The following is an 11,772-nucleotide window of genomic DNA, read 5'->3' as shown; positions in this document are numbered from 1 at the left end:
AATTATTTCATACTTTTATGAATAAAATTGAATATTTTTTATTGAATTATCACTATTTTGTACGGATACAAAGAAGGTGTGAAATGAAATCTACAATTTAATTGATAAATTTACTTTTATTTGCACTCATTAAAATAAATATGTTTATTACTTTAACGAAGAGATTATTTTAACTATAACTTTTATACGTGTTTGCTATTTAACTTCTTCCAATCTGTGTTATTCTGTTAAGGATAGGACGATGATAGGAAAAGTAGGAAACGAATGGGAGTGTTTCAAGTGCCTCGAAAAAGATAAATCGATGGTTGTTCCAATCGAGTGGAAGAGAGATAGATGCGGCGCAAGCGTACAATGAGCGTAACGGGACACAGTGCGTAACGGGACAATGAGTCATCCTTTTTCGTGCGTGCAAACGGCGTTCATCGATTTATTAGACGTTGCCACGTCAACAAACAGCTTGCAGTGCTTCAGGTGAGCGGAAGACTGCATTATTTTTAGGTTCAGAAGGTCACGTACTGTTTCTCCCTCTCGCCCGAAAGGCGGCGTGGAAACTGCCGGCGGACACGCGAGGCAAAAGCAGCTCCGAAATTGTTTCGGGAAGTTGCTTTGCGCGGGGGGAAGGGCGCACGAGGCGAGGGGATAAATCGGGCCAGGCATCTAGGGAGATCGCGCGCCTTCTTTGGCTTCTCGGTTCTGAGTTCTGACATTTCCAGTCCGGTCCGTGGCCCGTTAGCACCGCACCCCCCCCCCCCCCTCTCCCCTTTCCAGCACCCACGCGGCCGCGCGGCTTTGCAGGTCGCCATGGCAACGCCCCGGCGCAGCCCTGGACAGGTGGGCCAACCGTACTCGCTCCGTCCGATAAAATTAAGAGCGCGACGGGGCAAGGCTGAAAGGGCTCTTACCCTGGGTTATAAACCATTTTGCAGTGGCACTTGAAATTTTTTTTTCTTATTATTCTCATTGATGCCCCTAGATTCTGTGTAAAAAAAAAAATCCCTTTTAAGGCCGCCTGGTAAAAAAAATTATATAAAATTTCCTATAAGTTATCGCAGACAAAGAAGAAAAAAAGTACCACCTCCCATGTACAATTCCTAGACAAAATCAAAAAAGTACCGCTTCCTTCCTTACACAATTCCTAGACAAAAATATTTAATCTAGGATCTGGGTTAGTCTTGTAAGACTGTCCGTTGCTGAGACGATTTGCAGACTCTTGTGACGTAACTCGACTGTTTGGTCGCTGACATAGGGACCGGGGCCGGGTTCGCTGTCCTTAGTTTTTTTTTGCCTGATTTCCATAATTATCAATGCAAGACTACATTAAATTTATAATATTTATTAAGAATTATATTTATGTTTGAAAGCTACTGAACACTCTTTTCTATTTACACTTAACTAAATTTAAAGTGAAAGAAAATATAACTTGACTTTTGTGAGCCAAATTTGTTGGGGAGGGTTTGAGGGAATCACGCATTACAAACTCTGAAATTATTTTTTTAGTCACTAAAGAACTTCAAAAAATTTGTTTCAAGTTACTTAAAAAAAATTGTAACTTTGTCACTAAAATTAGTCCAAAGAAGTACATCTACATAGAGACAAAATAATCTGATTGCCAACACTTTGAATATGAACGTTAATAATGGCAATAATATTTATTATGGCCATTATAATTTTATTTAGGAAACATCAGGATATTTGCGTTCAAAGGAGGAATAATGAGATGAGTGAAGTTCGCTGCACGCCTTCGGAAAACAATCCACAGTCACTGCCAGCTACTCGTTGGAGCTAGTTGGCTACATGCGCTCGCTCTCCATTGGCCACAGTGCGGGTCGCGACGAAGAAAATGTTCGGCATTACAAGACATGAATCATATCTTCCCAAGCTTTTATATAGCGTGTTACGTTCTGGTATTTGCTAACATACTCTAGTTTGTTAACGCCTAGAGGTTGTTTCGTGCGGACGATCATTAGGGCCATATACTTTTTGCGAAAAGACTTCAGACCAGCTGTGTGTTAAAATTTTGTAGCATTGTCTGTGTTTGGTGATTGGTAGAGACCTGCAAAATTCGCGGATTCATTATTCATTTCGTGATATGCTACAATTCAAATAATTATACCTTAGCGCTGCTTCTACCACTGGCTCACTGTTAATCTGGAGTAATGAGGGCCAATTAGAGACCCTCACTCACAGAAGTGTCGAATCACAGACACTCGGTCGAGACGACTCACAAGTCAGCAGCCAATGAACAGGCGGCATTTGCCCGAGTGTGTAGAGTGTAGTAGAGTCTTTCCTGGAGGTCATTGAACCCGCAAATTTTGTAGGTCTCTAGTGATTGGCTGAGTTCACTTCAGGTGCATGTATACTGTCGGCACACCAATCATAGCCTTCCGGTGCGGGAGAAAAAGCGTTGTGAATGGCCCGGCCAAACACAGCAATGGCTTCTCTTGCATACGCCCGCCAATCACAAGGCAAGAATCGCTATCGCGGGCATGTCTTATTGCGATCAGATTATTTCGCGAAAAATATAAAGTTATCGTGTGCATCATGAATGTAGATTTCAACAAGTGCCCAAAGTTATATCGTACATCTTGGGGAGTAAATAAAATTAATATAACAGCTATATTGCCAGTTGTGGTAAAATATTTCAAGATAAAAGCTGTCGGGGTTTAATGCACTTTGAAAAAAGCCTTAATTAACCCGAGCTGATGAAGTGGAATAAATAATTTAAAAATCTTTGTACGATAATCAAAGAGATGAAATGCGCAAATTAACATTTTGAGCAAAAGTTAAATTATTTTTCGATAGTCAAAGGCAGAGTTTACTGCTTTCATTGGTGAGCACAATCTCGACTGCACCGTGCAGTGAGCGCGTGTTTGCTGGGACTGTACACGATGACGCCATTACAACATGCTCAGAAAGACGCTTACAAGTTACTTTACCAAAATGCAGGATTCACTGTACATGTGTATTCGATTATTACGCGTGGTTGTGGTAGCGTGTTTGAGTGCTGTAAATATATTTCAACGGTGTTTTGTTCCACGTAAAAAATATCTATCTACTCCACTTCTACTATGATTTCCGTAGTTTTCCGCTCATTCTTCTCTCTCCGTCGCTGTCACTAAATCTTCGGTAACTTCTGTGATCTGATTCACGTCATTATCAGCTTAATTAATGATATTTCCTTCAGCTAATAAAAACGTGATATTGAAATCGGTGAGTCAGCTTCATAGCGTAGACTTGCTCTATCCTGCAAATGCTTCTGCCAATGAGCCACTAAGAAAATTTATAACTACATTTATCACGTTCAGGACACTTCATGAACACATTCATGAGCATGCATCAGCTCAGAAGTTTAGTGGCTCTTAGTCTAATGAGATCGGATGTTGTTTTACCGCTGTGCCACGTAATCTGTAGTTTTAAAGTGAAACGAATTATTTTGGATTTTAAAATGACATTATAGAGGCCGTGCACTTTGTGCGTTATTGCGTTTACTTCATGTTTACTTGCTAGGATGGTATCTCGGAAAAATGATCCGACTGGCGTAAATTTATAAACGTTTATAATGTAGTACAATCAAAGTGAAACTCGTTTTGATGTAAGCTTTTGGACATACGCCATTGCTGAGCAAGATGTAGTCCATTCTCTGATAAATGCCCTCATTTTTCCAGCCCCTCCTCAGTCGCACCTGTGTTTTCGTGCCATGTGCGTCTCTGACTGAGGACGGGAGCAGATAGCAGTTCCCGAAACGTCATTACTTAGTGCTTAGCAATGGCGTATGTCCAACAGCTTACATCAAGTCATGCACTCCCATTGCACAAATCTTTCAATGAAACTCGTTTGTAATTAAGACACGAGCTCAATGTTCCTAGTTGAGAGTCGCCATCCTAAGGCTAGAGATTTCGTTATAGAATCTACCTTCGAAATTCATTTATGAAGTAGTGATTGAATTTGGATTCCCGGGAGGGATGTACATCATTCGGCATGGGGAGGGACAATCTTCGTTGCGGTGAGTGGTCGCAGGTTGCGTGATTCACGCACCGCGCGTCGCGTGACCTGCAGGGCCGGGCTGCAGAGTTGCGCAACCCCCTCGCGAGCAGAAGGGAGGAGGAGGGGGGTGCGCCGTGTGCCATCAGGGCAACGAGCCCCTTCTGTGTCACGGTCGCGCCCTGCCCGCGGCTCCCGCGACACCGCTGCAGGCGGGCGTGTTGAGATACGGGAAGCCTAAGATGTGCATCAAGTTCTGTCCCTGCCCGAACACGCCCGAATATTCACCTTCGGCCAACCTCGGGATTTGTTTATATATATTTATATTTCTCTGTTTATTTTAATGTAGCTATACTAACCTAACTAACCGTCCATAGTGTTTTAAAGTGTTTTAATGTAGCTAACCTAACCGACCTCTTTTAATATTTGAATTCATTTTTTCCTGCGCAAAAATTAAAACAAATCCCGAGGTTGGCCGAAGGTGAATATTCGGGCAGGGACAGAACTTGATGGCCATCTTAGGCTTCTCGTTGAGATACAGCCAATCAGCGGCGTCCACACAAACTTCGTGCGTAGTAAATGTTTTCAGAAAAAAAAAACTTAAACTAGTGCATAGCAAGTGTAGAATCCATTCATAGTTGAACTCTTATGCATTAATGAATTCGACATATATATTGGCAGTGTTTGTAAGTAATTATTATAACTATCTGGTGATGATTCCGCGACAGCTGACCAGCATCCCGTGAAAACATTTTTTCCACGCACAAATTATTTTAGGTTATGATATGTTATGTAAAATATTTGGTGAACAAGACTAAACTTATTTTTTTTTTTTTTTAAGTTTTTCCAGATAATTGCCGTGATTTATTTTTAAACCAGATATACCTAAGAAATTTAATATATCGACAATTAATTACCATCATGCTAGATTAGATCCAAGAATAAGTACATGCCTATTGTTGAACGACAATTAAATGACCGATGAAAATATGCATCTTTAGACAAGTTTTATCGTTCCACATATTCATGGCAACGGGTGAATATAGAGCGTACAGCATAGCTCGTTTTGAATATGTTTCTATAGTAAATATTATATATATTTTTTTTAAATTCACAAGTCATTGCTTTTTGTCCCAAAAATATTACTTAAGAATGTTGCTATACATGCAGATATGTTGTAAAAATATAATTGACATATTCTGGAGGTACCGTGGTTGTCGGAAGCGTATTAGGTTTTTTTTTTTTTCACATGTTCACATTTTGGCAGCAGCACGCCGCAGTCAAGTCACAAACACAAAATAATGTGAAATTTAGATGGTTTTTGACACTGATTCGTGAAAGAAGTTCAAATAAGAGAACGCAGAAAATTTAAAACTATTTAAACCCATATTTTTAACCACTTCCACCTAAAATTTGTATGAGCTGTGACGCAGTTTTCATCATGAAACCTCCCTGTATGCAAATCTGATAACTATCAAAAGCGCTGCATTAGCATAAATTTGTATGGAATTCGTAGTCACTTGGTGCCAACAAACTTACCAGGATTTGTCCTCATCTTAAAACGGCGTGGATATATGTCTGTAATCGACCCTTTGGGACTGAAGGGATTATGTGCTCTAAATAACTTCGGTAACTTCTACAGAGTGTTACAAAGTTTGAAATTTCCCGTTGAAAATGTTTTCCTGGTGTTCTCATTTAGATCGTTAACCATCGAACGCTGTTTGCATCACGAAAATATGATTACCAAATAAATATCCAGTAAGCATTTTCATGGCGCAATGGCACGATCTATTTAATTAGTCAGTTAAATTTCAAAAAAAAAAAAAAAAAAAAAAAAACTTTTTTTTAGTTTTCATTCCAAGAAATATTTTTAGAACTGTTGATTTACATAACAAGATAAATTTTAAATAATAAGGAATTTAAAAACTTTTAGAAGTTTCATTTCTTTAGGTGCGTTAAAAAATTATAAGTGTATTTTTAACGACGCGTGCGCACCATGAAAAAACATTTTCACAGGATGAAAATCGTCTACATAGGTACACACAAATGAAATAAATATATATGTGCTTTTAAATCTCATACTTTAGTTATTGATATTGAATACTGGTCCATATGATCACAAACATGTATTTATTGTGAATATTAGTGATAGAATTTGTGTTTATATATTTTTCCAAGAGTATTTATATAATTGAGGTTATGTTTCCACACGTATAAAGATGCCAGGTTGCTTGTAAGCTTCCATATTTGCTGACAAGGTGTGTCTGTGGAAGGTTTAGTAGTCCCCTGGCCGTTTTCGTGGGAGTGTTTGTGTTGTAATGTTCCCGCATGTATAATTTTTTAGGCTTAGTGTGTCTGTTTATAAAATTTTAGTACAATTTCGAAACTGTCTAAACACGTACTTTATACAATTGTTTCGAATTTCTTGAAAAAAAAATTGGTTGTCTGTAAAGTCGGTTTACGGACGAAAGTTTAACGTGACAACGTCATAACAAAACATTGATGAAATGATTGCATACTTTTATGAATAAAATTGAATAATTTTTATTGAATTATCACTATTTTGTATGGATACAAAGAAGGAGTGAAATGAAATCTACAATTTAATTGATAAATTTACTTTTATTTGCACTCATTAATTCAAATATGTTTATTACTTTAACGAAGAGATTATTTTAACTATAACTTTTATACATGTTTTCTTTTTAACTTCTTCCAGTCTGTGTTATTCTGTTAAGGATAGGACGATGATAGGAAAAGTAGGAAACGAATGGGAGTGTTTCAAGTTTAATGTGCCTCGAAAAAGTCAAATCGATGGTTGTTCCGATCGAGTGGAAGAGAGATAGATGCGGCGCAAGCGTACAATGCGCGTAACGGGACACAGCGTAACGGGAAAATGTGCGTAACGGGACACTTTCGTGCGTGCAGTCGGCGTTCATCGATTTATTATACGTTGTCAGGTCAAAAGTCAAATATATAATAAGTATAAAATGTATAAAATAGGGGTTGAAGTATAAGCCGGTAGGTCGACCACGGTTCATGAAGAGCACGGTAGTAAGGGCCAGTATGCAACATCCCAGCTGTGAAGGGTTCTCAGCGAGCAAGGAAGTGAGCGGCGCACTATTGTCGGCTGCGGTGCTGCGAATCACAAAAGCCAGAAGAGAAGCCTTCATTTCACAGACGAGAGAGCCATTCCTGAAGTTCCCCGAAGTTCATGCTCGCTTTTTTTTTCCGTTCTATCTCATTGTATAAACCGGTTTGGCATTAAAATTTGTGGTCGATTAGGATAGGTTAGCTACATTATAAATACTTTAAAACATTGTGGATGGTTGGTTGGTTATATTAGGTAAGTATAGCTACATTAAAAATACTGTAAAATCATTTTATGGTTGCTTAGCAAATAACTTTTTAATATGTAGTTATCCAGGGCTAGGAAACCGTTTACATGATTTCACAGTATCTTTAATGTAGCTATCCTAACCAAATAAACCGTCCACAATGTTTTAAAGTGTTTATAATGCAGCTAACCTAACCTTTTACAATGAACCAAAAAAAAACCGAAGATGCACGATCGGGCGTTTGGCTCTCTCGTCTGTGAAAAGAAGGCTTCCCAAGCCAGAAAGCGACTACGCAAATTACCAACAGTTGTGCAAGCCACATTCGCATTACCCCTCCCCCTTCTTCGGGGCATCGCCACTGCCACACCAGAATCCTCGATATTGAACAAAGATGGCTGTGCGCTGACACGTTCCAAAATTCTGTGAGACATCAATTTTTTTTTCCTCTCTCACCCGGCCTCAAATTTGAATATTAAACGGTACGAACTATAGCACTTACCAAGTGTTTTATTTGTTATTTTCTGCGCAGAACAGACGGTTGGCTCCCGTGGAATAAGGCCATGTTTGTATACTTCACAAGACACGGAAGAGCGCGAGGTCGCGGCACGAAACATATTCAATAAAACTACAGTTGCTCATGTAACTCGCGAGACTCGAGAATTAAACCATACCTTATTAAGCTGAAAAAATAAACTATAGAAAAAAGTTTTTATCGGGTTCTTATTTTTTTAATGATTTTGACGAAAAATGTCACATTTTTAATAGTGTTGCGAGTGAGGGACATGGTTTCGTAAGGATAGCGAAATTGATTTTGTACATTTTAATTCGCTACTAATATTAACATTACTAATTTAATCGCCACACTTAATGTCAGTTCACAAATCACTAAGTATCTGTCCAGTCCCACAGTTCGCACTCCTCACTGGAGATGGGCTCAACAGTGGTTCGCACCTTACCACGCACCTGTCCACACACACACGGTCATGCACCACTCCGTCACACACGCACGGTCCCGTCGCTCCGCGTCTGCGTTTCTCGCCAAACACGCACTTCACTCTCTCGCCTTTTGGAACTTTTACGGCGTCGTCGCTTTTATATCCGTTGGCCGTCTTCCTTGAACCGACTGGAGTTGTTGTGGCGTGTCGCGTCATCCCGGGCCGACCCGACGCTCGAAGCACCTAGAACAGCGGCGTGTTATTCACGCCACTCCACGCGGCGGCCGGAATTCCCAGGTCGCTAAGGGATATGTGACAGCGCCGAGGAAGGAGGGCGCGGGGGAAAGGGAATTGCGAGGCCGGGCCGCCCTAATCCCCAAAGGTATGCGCGCGTGACGTCAGTGGCCGAGCAGGGCTGCCAGGTCACCTGGGAGCCACTGGCCCAGTTGACTGGCCGGGAGGCACCGCGGCCCTGGTTCCAGCACGCTTTGTAACAATAACTTTAGTTGAAAAATTAGCTTTCACTTTCACTGTGAAAAAATTATTCATGTGATAAAATTAATGTAGCATCGTTTAAATTATCGGAACACTTTACTTCAAAAATGGATGGCAGAAACGCTAGCTGGTACGCAATAAGTTAAAAATTGGCTAATGCTTGCGGTTTTTTTTTTTTTTTGCGTCTGGCTTACTTACTTAAATAGACGGGCATTTGAAAATGTTATTCAAATGTTTGCGTCTTGCGTTTATTGCGTAGCTTATAAATCCAGACTAAGCACGGGCATAAACCATACTCGCAAGCTGCGCAATAGAAAATTTTTTAACCCAACAAAGAATGGACTAGATAACCAATGAAAATTGTAAGGAATGTGTGCCATGGTGGATGTATCCGGCACGTTGTTCAGGTAATACAATTAAGTATTACTTTGTATGTGTCAGTTTCAATGTAGTACCTACGAGTTTCCTAATACGTATTTCGTGTCTAGTACATCAAACTCAGGCGCGAATGCAAGGGGGGAAATGGGTGAGATATCCCCCCCCCCCTTTTTTTTCTCCGAAAAAAAAAATAATTCCCACCAACAAAAGGAAATAATTTGAAAACAAACAACGGCCTCAAACCACCCCCACCCCCCATTTCCCCCCTCACCAATCCTCACCGCAAAATGGAATTCTGCTGCTGATCAAAATAATGTTTGTTTTATTCTTTCGAAATACGAGTTCTACTCCACACACAAAAGCGGAGGACCAGCGCGAGCAAACCAACAGACACACACACAAACACACACACACACTTACCGAGTCGCCATCTTGAGCTCAACTGCTTCCTCGTATAGAAGCAAAGTCTGTGCACCAATTAATGCGTAGCAGCAATTCTTCTAACTTTTTTTTTTTAAGTTCATACAACGTTGCATGCTAAGCAAATGTACTGCGGTAACTGCGTCGAACTTCAACTTTACATTTAATAGTTTGTACAAAAGCGTGTGCCTGCAGGGGCGTAACCAGGGGGGAGAGGGTTAGGGGTTCAACACCCCCCCCCCCCCTTAGCACCAAATATTTGATTAAATTTCTTATTCATCACTCAAACAAATTTCATATTAAAAATTAATAAAAATTTTACCATTACAATATTTAAATTTAAGTATAGAAAACTGCTAAAATAGCACTATTTCACACCTTAAAATCCAATTTTTACCGGGGGAGGACCCCCGGACCCCCCGCTTTAATACGGGGGGGGGGGGGGGAGGATGCTTCGTATCACCCCCCATACACAAATCCTGGCTACGCCACTGTGTGCCTGTAAATAAACGCACGCGAGCGCAAGCCAGCGCCGAGGCCGCGCGCGGAACACGTGACTGGTCCTCCCCGGCGCTGCGCGCGTCCTGAAGAAGTGGGTGTCGACGAGCTCCCTCCAGGTGCGTCCAGGGACAAACCATCCCTCTATGCGTGCTCGGTTACGGCGACGAGGGGGTGGAGGGGTTAAGCGGAGATCTCGCGGCTCCAAGAAGTGGGGAATCGCCGACGTCAACATTATCCTTGAAGGCCGAGAATATCCGCGCTGAAAAAGAAGCCGCCGCTTTTTGGCACGCTTCTCGCGGCCGTCCGTCTTCGCTGACGAGGCCGCAGCTGCCGGACTGCGCTTTCCCCCTCGCCGAGAGGCGCTTCCCCCGTGGTGAAAAATGATGATTCCCCCCCTCTCACTCTCTAGGTTATCAAAATCGTGTTTTAATGCAATCTAACACTAAAATATTAATCGAAATGCTGCACTTTAGGGACTCCTCCCATCCCCCGCATTTTTTTTTCTCCATAGCGCAACTTGCGCCCCCTTCCCTTTTCTACCCCCTCCCCTTCCCAACCATCGCGCGACCCGGTAGCAGGCGACTATGGGACAGACGTCCGCATCACAGACACACTCCTTGCTCCCGTTTGGCGATAATAGAGCGAAGACAAGCTGTGACGCGTCAATAAACATTTCACTGATGAGCAGCTGGCCCGTTTGGAGATATCTTGCACGAAGTCGTAATAACTTGTTTCCTAAGTAACGATAAAACTATGAAACCTACACTTTGTTAATTTTTCAGTTTAAGTAGCCTACGTGTGCAGACGTTTAAAAATATGTGGATCGAGTCCTGATCGGTATTTGTATTTGCCAGATCTGAGTCGTTTAAGGTGAGTTATGGAGACCTGGAGTCTGTCAAACCAGAGGTCGTGTAGTTCGCCTGTCACACCAAACGAGATTATCTGTGAGGCTCGCGGGCTTGTTTTGAGACGTAGTTTCGTCCAGGTGGAAACTTTCAGGGCTTTATCTCCAATCATTACGTGAAGATGAACTAAAATCGTCGGGAATGCCACGAGCCTGGATCGTAGTGCTCACCATGCCGCAAGTCGTAGCTCGTAACGTCATCTAGGTCCTCGACGGCCAAGCTCGCTTGGCGGGGCGTGCGGATTGCATTCCAGACCCCAGCAACACTGGCATTCCTGAGCACCCGGTCGGTGCCAAAGAGATCTTGAGCCCTCTGTAATCTCGACGGTCCCGCCGCTTTTAGATCACAGGCATAACCGTGTGAGATGACACCCTACCATGGACCATCCCTGGTCCATCCTCCTCGCCGCCGCAGCGTGTACGCACAACCACCGCGGACTGACGTGAAAGGAAAAGATCGCGTGAGGAAATTGAAAAAAGTGCGAGATGTGTTATGTTGGCAACACGTAGATGGAAGAACATCTAATCGGCAATTTTTATATTTTTGACCTGTTGGTAAGCAAGTCAACATGAAAGGAATAAATAACATGACTGATGTTTAAACTAAAATCATATTTCTTATTTTTAATTGAAAGTGTGTAGATAATGACGGATAAAGCTGTATTCCCCACCGAGAGCGTACGCAGAATTTAATTTCGGGAGCAAGGAGGGAGATAAAACGACTTTGCCCGTTGTTTGCTTTCAAATTATTTCCATTTGTTGGCGGGAATGAAATTTTTTTTATAGGATTTGGAGGGGGGGAGATAAATAGCCACAATTC

Source organism: Bacillus rossius, chromosome 3 (genome assembly GCF_032445375.1).
Source record: "Bacillus rossius redtenbacheri isolate Brsri chromosome 3, Brsri_v3, whole genome shotgun sequence".
In the NCBI taxonomy this organism is placed as follows: Eukaryota; Metazoa; Arthropoda; class Insecta; order Phasmatodea; family Bacillidae; genus Bacillus; species Bacillus rossius.
The sequence above is the reverse complement of the archived record's forward strand: the minus strand, read 5'-3'. Positions refer to the sequence as shown.